Source organism: Perca fluviatilis, chromosome 14 (genome assembly GCF_010015445.1).
Source record: "Perca fluviatilis chromosome 14, GENO_Pfluv_1.0, whole genome shotgun sequence".
NCBI lineage: Eukaryota > Metazoa > Chordata > Actinopteri > Perciformes > Percidae > Perca > Perca fluviatilis.
This window is the reverse complement of record NC_053125.1, coordinates 23,332,232-23,346,514: the sequence shown is the minus strand read 5'-3', so window position 1 is coordinate 23,346,514 and position 14,283 is coordinate 23,332,232. Positions and strand designations below refer to the sequence as shown.

The 14,283-nt window shown below is 40.2% G+C and overlaps 2 long non-coding RNA genes across 2 annotated transcripts; both read right to left on the bottom strand.

Moving 5' to 3' along the window:
- Positions 1-815: 815 nt before the first annotated feature.
- On the bottom strand, positions 816-1,561 carry LOC120573357. Its single transcript, XR_005641693.1, has 3 exons — positions 1,455-1,561; positions 1,225-1,315; positions 816-866 (listed from the first exon to the last, which is right to left on the bottom strand). It is a non-coding gene; the product is annotated as an uncharacterized LOC120573357 (long non-coding RNA).
- Positions 1,562-7,983: 6,422 nt separating this feature from the next.
- Positions 7,984-8,674, bottom strand: LOC120573358. Its single transcript, XR_005641694.1, has 2 exons — positions 8,624-8,674; positions 7,984-8,269 (listed from the first exon to the last, which is right to left on the bottom strand). It is a non-coding gene; the product is annotated as an uncharacterized LOC120573358 (long non-coding RNA).
- Positions 8,675-14,283: the final 5,609 nt, after the last annotated feature.

Genomic DNA, 14,283 nt, shown 5'->3' with positions numbered 1-14,283 from the left:
ACAATAGATGCTATGAACAAATAAATGCAGAGCAATAAACAAAATATCTGATACACTGAAACATCAATGGCATGATATACAAACAACATGCTTAGGCTCAGCTAGTATTACTTCAAATCATTTCCACTATAAGTTATCTACACAGCAACATGTGTTCAACTACATGTGGTCAACTAAACATTCTCAAGCACAACAGGGTTAGGCAACACCTGCCACAAACACCCTTCAATTCAGGCTGCTATACACCGGTAAAGAAAGGTTCACTTACAGCCATTGCTTTCTGAAGCACTACAACCTAGGATGGGAAGTGATTTCTTCTGGTGCTGATGCATTTCTGGCAAACAGAGATGCATGAGGGTGGGAAGATTTTAAAAACTACCTATTCTCTACTTCCTGTTTCCTACTTTCTGTGTGTAACACACCTACATAGGAAAGTCCAGTAGGTGGCATGATTTCACATGTTTCCAGGCAGAGGACAGAACAAACATGAATTATACATTTGAATATGTCTGAGAAAATTTACTTTATGTTTTTGATGTTGTTTTTTTATCAGTGTTTTGTTTCTTTGGTATTTCTCTAGTTTTGGGGTAGCTGCATGTGTCCTCTTATTTCACAGCGCCCTGCAGAAATGTGTCACAAACAAGGTTAATTATCCCCAAAAAATTTTTTTTCATTTTCACAGAAACAGTTGCAGCTGGAAATGATGTCAACGAGAGAGGCAAAAATTTCAGCTGTAAAAGGTGAAAGACCCAAACACTTTGCAGAGCCGATCATAAGAATGAGTTTCTGTAAAATCTGAACAAATACCAACTCACCTTCCTGAACGAGTGGTTCTATCTTCTGACCCGGCTCTGCTTCTGGAACAGCTGGAGGTTTGACACAGAACTTAGTGACTGAACTCTATGTGCTCCCTATTCTTCACAGTGAAGAAGGACAAGACTGATTACTTCCAGTCCTAAAATTATTCCTCTTATGGTCAGTTTGATAGGACTTTGACCCATGAATAACAAATCTCTCCAATGTCCAGACAGAATAAAAGAGGAGGTGGCATCGGCCTCTTTTTCAGGAAATATTGATAGTAATGATAAATAAAAGAAGCAACAGAGCAGGAGGAACGCTGCATGGATGTCAGTAAATAACAGGACATATTTAGAGAAGACTATCTAAATAAGTGACAAAGCATGTGGACAGTTTCTGGTCTTACAAACCACAGTTAATACTCACCAGCAGCTGTGGTCAGAGCCATCAGGGCACAGACCAGTAGAGACACAATCAGCACCTTCATGGTTGAGATGATGCAAATGGTAAAAATGATCTTCAACAAAGAGAAACAGATGTGTTAGTGATATTTCTGAAGAGAGCCCCTTCGAGTACAGGACAAGAGGAAGTAGAGATGATAATAGGAGACAACAGAGCATAAGAAACAAGGGAGTGAGAAAAGAGATGAAGCAAACCTTCTGCAGGATTATCTTCTTTCTTCTCAGTGTCAGCTTCAGTGTTCCTGTGTGGAGGTGATGAACAAGAGAAACACCAGCTCTTATATACAGTGAAATATCTATATACATTTGCTTTGAACAAATATGTCAACCTACTCCACCTCTGTTTATATTGGGTATATAATGTATATAATGGCCGTTAGCCCCCAAGGCTCAAGTGGAGCTGCTGCAATTATTGTAACTGTATCATGTGAAACAGGGTGTTACCTTCCTCTTGGGCATCAGAGCCTCCGAGCCATGCTTCTTTATACTTTATACTTAAAGTGGTGGCCATTATCCTCTGAAACTCACGGTACTTGTATATGTTATTTCATGTTATGCACTGATGCAAAGTTCCCATCCAGGGACTGACAGTTTTTTCTGATAATCAGACAGGAGTTTGGGGGCTGCAACTAACAATTATTTTCATTGTTGATTAATATGTTGGTCGACAACTAATTGATTTATCTCTGCAGCGCTAGTGGAGTTGCCGTGAAACTAATGAATAGAAGAGGTGAAGGACACCAAGTCAGAAGAAGACATCAATTATCCAAGTGTGCAAGTCAACCCAAACAAAATTTACTTTACATAGAAGCAGTGAATCAAAAATCCTTCTGATTACCTCAGCTTTAGCCCAAGTCATGGCTGTTGGAAAATAGTGGAAACAGCTACGGTTGAACTCAGACCAACCCCCGGGACAAGATGTCGCCCTCTTGACCAGTTGACTCCTTCAGAGAATGAAGGGTAAGTCTTCTGTTAAAGTCTCTGTGTGATCTTTACTGTAACTCCTAACTATCATGTCGCCCAAATATTTTCCTTAAGACTCTCCAGCTGATCCAGAATGCTGCAGCGCGTGTTCTGACAAGAACTAAGAAAATATATGAATCATATTTCTTCTGTATTAGCTTCTGTGCATTGGCTTCCTGTAAAATCCAGGATTGAAATTAAAATCCTTCTCCTGACCTATAAAGCTCTAAATGGCCAAGCACCATCCTATCTAGAACAGCTCTTAGTACCTTATTGTCCCACTAGAGCACTACGCTCCCAGAACTCAGAGCTACTAGTGGTTCCTAGAGTCTCTAAAAGTAGAATGGGAGCCAGAGCCTTCAGCTACCAGGCTCCTCTCCTGTGGAACCAGCTCCCAGTCTGGGTTTGGGGGGCAGACACTGTCACCACATTTAAGAGTAAAACTCTCCTCTTTGATAAATCTTATAGTTAGGGAGTGAGGAGTTGCAGCGTCCGCCTAACCCGGCCCACCTGCTCTCTTCATAGTCGTCAGATTCATTTACCCTATAATCAATAATATAATAAAATGGAGGGAGGCAGGCCAGTACAGCCCGATCCGGTTGGGAAGAGTTCTAGCCCGACCAGGCTCCTCTACTTAACCTGTCTCTCTTAATTATGCTGTTATAGTTTTAGACTGCCGGGGTACTTCCTTAGACACACTGAGCTTCTCTTGCCTCTCTCTTTCCATTTGTGTGCATCCATGTCCCAGAAATGCTTGTTACTAACCTAGCTCTGGGGAGCTTATTCCCTGGAGTCCTTATGTTTTATTTTTTTCACCCAGCATGTTTCCTGAATTGGGTGTCACCAAAATCATGGTTGCAGCTGTCGCCGTGGTCCTGCTGCACTTCCTGCCACGCTCTGCGGTGCCCTGCAGTGTCCTGCTGCATCCTGTTCCATCCTACTAGATCATTTGTGGTCTCAGCTTCTTTAGAAGCTGGACAGTTTAACATAAAAGATAATAACTTGGTTAATCACAAGACAAGTAAATCAAATTCCTCCCTATTCATTCCACAGGATACCATCTCTTTATAATACTGACCAGCACCTCTGGTCAGAGCCATCATGGCACAAAGAAGGGCAGCCACAGTCAGCATCTTCATGTTGGTGATGATTTCAATAAACCTTTGAGAAAGAGACACAGACATGTTAATCATGCACCATGGTAATATCAACTATCAGTCCATTAAAGGAAAGAACAGAAGAGAGTTTGTACCAAACCTACAGATCAGAGTTTATATACAGTTACTTATCTTGTCATCTATTACACAACAGGGAACTGAGGGCACAAACAAACAAACACACACACACACACACACACACACACACACACACACACACACACACACACACACACACACACACACACACACACACACACACACACACACACACACACTGCCATCAGTTGTAATGCACTCTTAAACTTAAAAATGCAATTTGTTACTTGTATGTCAACAAAATGATATTGCATAGGCCGTTGTAGAATTCTGTTGTGTTTACTGTTCTGCACTGCAGTGCAATGGATCATGGGACTATGTTGCACTGTGCCTGTCCTAGTTTAAGTGTGTTAATTATGTTGTAGCAGTCCCCAAACATACAGCCAACGTCATTAAGAACTATCTTCAGTGTGAAGAAGAACAAGGAGTTCTGGAAGTGAGGGTATTTATTTATATTTATTTATTTAGGATTCCCATTAGTTGTTACCGAAGTAACACCTATTCTTCCTGTGGTCCACACAAAAGATAAAACAAGGCAATCAACGTTACATTAATACTTCCATATTATATTACAATAAACAAATACTATATCATTAATAATTCCACAATGAAATGCAGTTCTACTGATACATTCCCCTCTCCTTCTCAAAAAACGTTTGACACAAGTATCCAATGGACACGTTGGTACTTAGGTAAACAACAGAATATTAATCCCCATTCACATCCCCCCTATCATATGCAGTTTTAGATTATTTCTTTTTGACTAATTGCTAATTGAACCCCCTTTTTAAAACTGATCTCACAGTAGAGTGGAGTTGCTTATCCGTTTGTCCAAGTAATTTAAAGCATTTTTGTCCATGGCCAGAGACTACTAGTACTTGAGACTGTTGCTGAAGTACTGGATTTCTCTCACAATTCCATCAGTCCTATTGTTAGTAGAATCTGCCCCCACAGAGCCCTGATCTCAACATCATCAAGTCTGTCTGGGATTATATGAAGAAACACCAGGATTTTAGGAAGCCTACATCTGCAGAAGATCTGTGGTTAGTTCTCCAAGATGTTTGGATCAACCTACCTGCCGAGTTCCTTCAAAAATTGTGTCCAAGTGTACCTAGAAGAATTGATGCTGTTTTGAAGGCAAAGGGAGGACACACTAAATATTGATTTGATTTAGATGTCTCTTCTGTTTATTCACTGCATTTTGTTAATTGATGAATATAGACTATTAGCAGCTCAATTTTTGAAACCTTTCTTAGTTTACAGCATTTTTGTCACACCTGCCTCAAACTTTTGCACAGTACTGTATATTATTGTACTATAATTAGTACAATAAGTAAGGAAGGGGGAATTTCACTCCCTGGCCTGTAAGTCCTGTATGTTAACGCCCACCCATCCTCCCCGGCCACCTCCCTACGTGGCCAGCAGCGTTCTTATACAGCAACAGTTGGCAAGAAAAACGTATACATCTCACGAATTACAGTGCTTAACTTTTCGTAGCTTTTGGTACGTATGGTTCATGAGAACAGGCTGGTGCAGACATACTGGTAAAATTGTACTGTCGTAACAATCTTTTTCAGATTAAATGATTAAACTAAGGCCTAAAAACATTTTATAAGTAAGTGACTAGTGTAAAACCATATGTAGCCTAAAAGTAGATACAAGATCATGTGTACAAAAGCTGCTCTTAAGTAGGCCTGCAATTTTACCAAACCCCACAGCACAAAGCAGAATTCCTACAATTAAACGGGACAGTGAAGTGTTCTCATGTATGTTTGTGGGCCAATCTTTATCTATCTATAATATCTCCACCTACTCCATCTCTGTGTATAAAAATCAATGGCTTGTAATTTCCACTGTGATACATCAACCAACGTATCCCTGAGCAAGACACTTTACCCATAGTTGCTCCAGACGCATGGGACCTCTGACATATATAGCAATTGTAAGTTGCTTTGGATAAAATAGTCAACTAAATGACATATAATAATGATAAAGTACAACATTTTATGAAAGAGCAAAGCTGCTTGCGGTCGGGTACGAGCAGTCAGTCGTGATCAATTTACGATGAAACAGTTCCAAACCCTGGTTAAAATTGAAATTATTCTAAGTAGAACTACTACTGCTAAATAATAAAAACACACAGGAAACTATTTAAACATTTAGAGGCCAACTCATATTCTAGCATCTATGTATCTATTGTGTTTTCCCCACTGAAACAGCTCTCTAGAAGGCACTTCATCATGTTTCATCTACTGGAAGGACATCCTAAACGGAACTTTATCAAATTTTCTCCACTAGAAGGCACTTTATAATGCTTTCTCCACTGGAAGATCATCCTATCTCACGTTTTATCTACTTAATACCTGACATTTACCTCTTAAAGTTGATATGGCAAATGCGTTAGCAAAGAAAACAGTGAAGTGAATTGAAAAACTGGTTTTATTTTAACTTTAAATGCTCATTGTAATTCATGATAACAATGTTATATCTTGACAATAAATAAAATGAAAAGAATTTCAGCATTAAGTTGTATTTTTCTGGAATTTCCTTGAAACAAATTTAGAAAAGAACTTAACACAAGACGCACCAACACAGATTTTTTTTGGGGGGGGGGGCTTAATCAGCATTTTCACAGAAAACAGTTGCAGATGTATATGAAGTTGATGAGATAAAAATATTTGTTAGTGATATTTCTAAAGAGAGCCTGTTTGAGGACAGAACAAGAGGAAGTAGAAATGATGATGATGATGATGATGGCTCAAGTGCAGCTGCTGCCAGGTGCAAATATTGTAACTGTATTCTTTTGAAACAGGGTGATACCATGGTTAAATACAGGTTAAAAACCAAGTGACCATGACTGGTATGGTTTATCTAAGGACCTTGTCTGGAGAGTCCATTGAACTGGGGAACAGAGCCAAAACAATCAAAAGAGCTACATTTTATTATTTTAACATTTTGCAGTAACACCTTTGCTGTTGAGTCAAAGCATTTCTCACCAAGAATTTTAGTGAGAGTAATAATAGTGCTATAAGCTCATCATTATTAATGCTATGTTTTTGCAATAATCATGTAATAATATCACTGTAATACTGTCAAGGAAATTGCAGGAAAATACAACTTATTGCTAGAAAATAATTCTGAAATTTTTTTCCCCAAAAATTTTTTTTTTTTATAGGGGGGGGTTTGAGAAAAAAGGGGGGGGGGGTGTATAATTTTTTTTTTTTTTTCATTTTTTTTTTGGGGGTTTTTTGCGCGCTGAAAACATGCCTGTTTGGAGCGAGCGGACTGCTTGGCCAACTTTATTGCTGCAGACAGCTTTCTCCTGGACATTGTACCCCGAAATAACTTACAGAAGGCCCCCAAAGCACTTAATGTGCAAACCAAAATCTTCAACCTCTCCCTGACACAGGCTACCATCCCAGCCTGTCTGAAGTCGGCCAACATCATCCCTGTACCCAAAAAATCTAATACGGCCAGCCTTAATGACTACCGCCCAGTGACACTAACACCCATCATCACCAAGTGCCTGGAATGGCTGGTCTTGGGTCACATCAAAGACTGTCTTCGTCCTTCACCAATTCGCTTACAGAGCAAATAGGTTGACTGAGGACGCTATAGCCATCACCCTGCACACCGCGCTGAGCCACCTGGAGCACAGAGAGAGCTATGTCAGGATGCTCTTCATTGACTACAGCTCAGCCTTCAACACAATCATCCCCGACATCCTGGTCAACAAACTGTCTGATCTGGGACTCACCTGCTCCAGGATCAAGGACTTTCTCACTAACAGACCCCAGACAGTAAAACTCGGACCCAACCTCTCCTCCATCCGATCATTGAGCACGGGCTCCCCACGAGGGTTGAAGTTTGCTGACGACAAAACAGTGGCGGGGCTGATCACTGAGGGACACGAGTCAGCCTACAGAGACGAGGTCCTGGAATTGTCCAAGTGCTGCTTGACTAACAACCTGGCTCTGAACACAGCAAAGACCAAGGAGATCATTCTGGACTTCAGAAAGCACAGGGCAGATCTGCGCCCCCTCTACATCAATGGAGACTGCGGTTCCACACCTTCACCTTATACCAGATTTTTATGATTATCACTTAAATATATAGTTTGTTCTTTATTAAAAAATTAAATAATTATTTTATTAAAATTGCAAGTTTGTTTTCTGCTACAGCATGTTTTAGACAATAGCTGAACATGCTGTAAGTGTTTGTGTAATGTGAAATATATAATTATGCAAAATAAATTAAAAATCTTTCATCTTAAAGTTACACTGACGTTTCTTAAGAATAGGGATGTAACTTCTTTTTATGTCTTTTTCCCATTGTGCATTTAATTTTTTTACTTTTGCATGTATTCTGTGTATTGTATGGTACTGTGGTAGTGATGGCACAGTGGATATGACACATGCCTTTGGTGTGGGAGACCTGGGTTTAAATCCCACTGTGATACATCAACCAATGTGTCCCTGAGCAAGACAATTAACCCATTCAATAAGGAGAGTTTGTTGCAGATATGCAAGATTTATTGTACATATGCATAATATGAATTGTACAGTCTTTGGAGATTCTACTCCATCCTTATGAAATGATTTTTAAGTTGTAGAAAGCCGAAAGTTAATCCCCCGATGGAGTCTAGACACCGGTGGTAGCGTGAGGAGACCGAAGACCAAACCGAGGACCCGACAGTAGCGGCCTGCCGGAGGAGGACCCAGGAGCCGTTCGTGATGAAGACCGGAGATGCAAGGGGAGGAGGAGGGTTGTGCTCTTTGCCTACAATGACAACTGAGCAGCAGAGAGAAGACAGGTTTAAAACAGGAATGTCATTCTGCAATTGGCTTGTGAAATTTATGGCCACTTCTGATTGGTTACGAGTAAAGTGAACTCCTCCAACAGCTGTTCAGTTTAGAAAAGAGAGAAAAGTGATCACGTTTAGAAGTCGTCCTGAAGGAATTTACACTGTGCTCCATTAGTTGCTCCAGAGGCGTGCGGCCTCTGATATATATAGTAAATAGCAATTGTAAGTCGCTTTGGATAAAAGCATTAGCTAAATGACATGTAATGTAATGTAATGTAATATTCTGGTGCTATGTAGAAGATTCACACAACGGCTCTTTATCAATACCTAAATTTACTTACCGTTTGTTTGCTAACACGTTTGCCATAGGTACTTTATAAAAGGTATATTTTAGAGGTGGTACGGTTCATGAAAAAACACCCGAACCGCTCGGTTCGCTAGTGTCGGTTCGGAGCGTGTGTGTACCGCACGGTTCGTCAGTACACTGTTAATGTGCACTAACCTCTTACTGCCGTAGTGCCCACTTTATACACTTATGTTAAAACACTTACTGGAAATGACGAGCGGGATGGGCGTGACAAACGCAACCCATGGCAGCTGATTGGACAATCGCGTCACATGGGTCTGGCTGGTCCCTAATTTCAAAACTGTCATGGCGGCTCGTTCAGAATACGATCTCATATTGTACTAAAATAGTTCACCGAAACGTGTTTCTGAAAACATTTTAATCGAGAAATAGGCCATGCAGTTGCTGAATCTGTCTTCATTTCAGATCGACAAAGGTCAGTTTAAAAGATTTTCGTCAGATTTTGAGAGACACCGAGCCGACCGCTCCTCAAGTGGAGTGGGGCGCCGCTGCAGGTCACGTCACGTCACATGCAGAAATGTCAAGTGGGAGAGAGGCTGCCCAGAGCTGTAGGATGCGCCAGCGTCGTTTATAGTCGTGTGTGTGGGAACATTTTGGATTTCATGGTACCTATGATGAAATAAAACAATATATAGAACTGCCACTGTGTGCATGTTTTGTGCAACATGCATTCAATATGCTAATTTGAGCTATATGCTGAAGTATATTCTGGAGTGTTGAAGATTAAAAGAAAAAAATAACAAGAACCGTACTGAACCGAAAACCGTGACCGTAAAACCGTGATACGAACCGAACCGTGGGTTTTGTGAACCGTACCACCCCTAATATATTTCAAGTATTGTGTTTACAAATCAAGCTTTATATTTGAACACACTACAGCTTTAATAGTAAAGCTGCCTTCAGTGGAACCAGGTGGTGATATGGCGGTACTGAGAGGCTTCATGGTTGTTCTGCCTCTGTCATCACACAGTTTGTCCAGAGGGCGGCACTATTAAGCAGAACAAAAAGGATTCTGACACACTGTTGCAAACAGGAAAGTCCATGTGATGGTTGATTAACGAAATATCTTTGTGATAGAAATGCCCACCCAATTCTAATTGAATTCTAATTCTAATTATGCACATACACCCAAGTGTATTATTGATATATATATATATATATATATATATATATATATATATATATATATATATATATATTTAATGATATTACAGTCAGATTTCTTTGAGATGTAAGAAGTTTTAAAACAAACTACTAGATTTAACAGACTCACAGACTAGCTGGTTTAGATGCTTGAGTGTTTTAATTTTGGATACTGAAAGACAAGAAAGACCAGTTCACTCTCCAGACAGAACAAAGTTGTGCTAAAAGCATTATTTTCATAACTTGTTCAGTCTCCTCTGTGTCAGCCCAGGAATCATCTGATTGTCTTGCTGCAGACAAATGGGTGAAGGACAGAACACTTAAGAATAGGGATGTAACTTCTTTTTATGTCTTTTTCCCATTGTGCATTTAATTTTTTTACTTTTGCATGTATTCTGCGTATTGTATGGTATTGTGGTAGTGATGGCACAGTGGATATGACACATGCCTTTGGTGTGGGAGACCTGGGTTTAAATCCCACTGTGATACATCAACCAAAGTGTCCCTGAGCAAGACAATTAACCCATTCAATAAGGAGAGTTTGTTGCAGATATGCAAGATTTATTGTACATATGAATTGTACAGTCTTTGGAGATTCTACTCCATCCTTATGAAATGATTTTTAAGTTGTAGAAAGCCGAAAGATAATCCCCCGATGGAGTCTAGACACCGGTGGTGGCGTGAGGAGACCGAAGACCAAACCGAGGACCCGACAGTAGCGGCCTGCCGGAGGAGGACCCAGGAGCCGTTCGTGATGAAGACCGGAGATGCAAGGGGAGGAGGAGGGTTGTGCTCTTTGCCTGCAATGACAACTGAGCAGCAGAGAGAAGACAGGTTTAAAACAGGAATGTCATTCTGCAATTGGCTTGTGAAATTTATGGCCACTTCTGATTGGTTACGAGTAAAGTGAACACCTCTAACAGCTGTTCAGTTTAGAAAAGAGAGAAAAGTGATCACGTTTAGAAGTCGTCCTGAAGGAATTTACACTGTGCTCCATTAGTTGCTCCAGAGGTGTGCGGCCTCTGACATATACAGTAAATAGCAATTGTAAGTTGCTTTGGATAAAAGCATTAGCTAAATGACATGTAATGTAATGTAATGTAATATTCTGGTGCTATGTAGAAGATTCACACAACGGCTCTTTATCAATACCTAAATTTACTTACCGTTTGTTTGCCAACACGTTTGCCATAGGTACTTTATAAAAGGTATATTTCAAGTATTGTGCTTACAAATCAAGCTTTGTATTTGAATACACTACAGCTTTAATAGTAAAGCTGCCTTCAGTGGAACCAGGTGGTGATATGGCGGTACTGAGAGGCTTCATGGTTGTTCTGCCTCTGTCATTACACAAAGTTTGTCCAGAGGGCGGCACTATTAAGCAGAACAAAAAGGATTCTGACACACTGTTGCAAACAGGAAGGTCCATGTGATGGTTGATGCATCATTAACGGCATTTCTTTGTGATAGAAACGCCCACCCAATACTCGAAAAGTGTATGTGCACCATGATATTTAATGATGTTAGAGTCAGATTTCTTTGAGATGTAAGAAGAACTACTAGATTTAACACAGACTCACAGACCAGCTGCTTTAGATGCTTGAGCGTTTTAATTTTGCATACTGAAAGACAAGAAAGACCAGTTCACTCTCCAGTCAGAATAATGTTTTGCTAAAAGCATTATTTTCATAACTCGTTCAGTCTGCTCTTAGGCCTAAGAGACAATCCAGCTCCTGTATGTCACTTGTCTCGTCAATCCTTTGGTAGCGTTACAGCGATAGAAAAGATAGAGATACTGAAATGAGATTTAGAACCTTTAGGTTATATATATAAGACTAATGACACAAAAATGACTGTGCTTGTGCTCTTGACAGGTACTTGATACCTCTGTGTAAGTTCAGGAATCATCAGATTTTCTTGCTGCAAACAAATCTTCTTCTGAATACAAACATCACTATACAAAGACATAATCTGTCATAATAAAAACATCAAGAGACTGCGTACAAGGTGATATATGGGTTTGATATAATTTTATCGTAATCGGACCTAACAGGATGTGAGTGTTTCTGTGACTTCTTGTTTAGCCTAAAGGCTGCTGGAGACAGTTGTCAACTGTCCGACTTGACAGCAGCTTTTTGTCACCACCCACTGCTGCTGCCGCCTGCTCTCGTCCACTTTACAGGCAAGGCCCAGTTCATTTCAAGCAAGCCTAATGTTATTGCTTGAGAAAAACAGCCCAATTTTTAATATCTTGTTGCAAGCAGTCCAACCTCCGGGACAACCAAAACCAAAACTGGAAGGTCCATGTGATGGTTGATGCATCATTAACGGCATTTCTTTGTGATAGAAACGCCCACCCAATACTCGAAAAGTGTATGTGCACCATGATATTTAATGATGTTAGAGTCAGATTTCTTTGAGATGTAAGAAGAACTACTAGATTTAACACAGACTCACAGACCAGCTGCTTTAGATGCTTGAGTGTTTTCATTTTGCATACTGAAAGACAAGAAAGACCAGTTCACTCTCCAGACAGAATAAAGTTGTGCTAAAAGCATTATTTTCATAACTCGTTCAGTCTCCTCTGTGTCAGCCCAGGAATCATCTGATTGTCTTGCTGCAGACAAATGGGTGAAGGACAGAACACTCTGCATCATCCCAGCATTTACCGTCTGCAAAAAAGTGATGAAAAGCTCCCAGGCCGACAGGCTCTCTGATAGACAGACAGACAGACAGGAGTTTAGGGTCTGCAACTAACAATGATTTTTATTGTAGATTAATCGATTAGTTGTTTGGTCTACAAAATGTCAGAAAATGGTCAAAACTGTCAATCAGTGTTTTCTAAATCCCAAGATGACGTCTTCAAATGTCTTCTTTTCTCCATAACTCAAAGATATTCACTTTACTGTCACAGAAGAGTGAAAAAACTAGAAAATAGTCACATTAAGGAGGCTGGAATCAAAGAATTCTGACATTTTTTCTATTAAAATTACTCAGTCGATTAATCAATTAATCTCTGCAGCTCCAGTGGAGTTGCCATGACACTAATAATTACAAGGTTGAAGGACAAGTCAGAAGAAGATGCAAATTAACCAACAAAATAAATTTTACGTAGAAGCAGTGAATCAAAAATCATCCTGATTACCTCAGCTTTAGCCAGCGATGGGTATGCCTACACAGCGACCGTTGTAGCGAATCCAACCTCTGGGACAAGATGAAGACCTCTTGACGATGTGACTTCTCCCTGAAAACAAATTTAGAAAAGAACTGATACAAGAGGCAACAAAAAAGGATTTTTTCATTTTCACAGAAACAGTTGCAGCTGGAAATGATGTCGACGAGAGAGGCCAAAATCGTTAAAGTTTTAGCTGTAAAAGGTGAAAAACCCAAACACTTTGCAGAGCTGATCATAAGAATACATTTCTGTAAAATCTGAACAAATACCAACTCACCTTCCTGAACGAGTGGCTCTATCTTCTGACCCGGCTCTGCTTCTGGAACAGCTGGAGGTTTGACACAGAACTTAGTGACTGAACTCTATGGGCTCCCTATTCTTTACAGTGAAGGACAAGACTGATTACTTCCAGTCCTAAAATAATTCCTCTTATGGTCAGTTTGAAAGGACTTTGACCCATGAATAACAAATATCTCCAATGTCCAGACAGAATAAAAGAGAAGGCGGAATCGGACTCTTTTCAGGAAATATTGATAGTAATGATAAATAAAAGAAGCAACAGAGCAGGAGGAACACTGCATGGATGTCAGTAAATAACAGGACATATTTAGAGAAGACTAACTAAATAAGTGACAAAGCATGTGGACAGTTTCTGGTCTTACAAAACACAGTTAATACTCACCAGCAGCTGTGGTCAGAGCCATCAGGGCACAGACCAGTAGAGACACAATCAGCACCTTCATGGTTGAGATGAGGATTATCTTCTTTCTTCTCAGTGTCAGCTTCAGTGTTCCTGTGTGGAGGTGATGAACAAGAGAAACACCAGCTCTTATATACAGTGAAATATCTATATATGTTTGCTTTGAACAAATATGTCAACCTACTCCACCTCTGTTTATATTGGGTATATAATGTATATAATGGCCGTTAGCCCCCAAGGCTCAAGTGGAGCTGCTGCAATATTTTGGGGGGGGTACTATCTTTACCTCTTGGGCATCAGAGCCTGTGAGCCATGCTTCTTTATACTTTATACTTAAAGTGGTGGCCATTATCCTCTGAAACTCACGGTACTTGTATATGTTATTTCATGTTATGCACTGATGCAAAGTTCCCATCCAGGGACTGACAGTTTTTCTGATAATCAGACAGGAGTTTGGGGGCTGCAACTAACAATTATTTTCATTGTTTATTAATATGTTGGTTATTTTCTCGAGCAGCTGTCACCGTAGTCCTGCTGCACTTCCTGCCACGCTCTGCGGTGCCCTGCAGTGTCCTGCTGCATCCTGTTCCATCCTACTAGATCCTTTGTGGCCTCA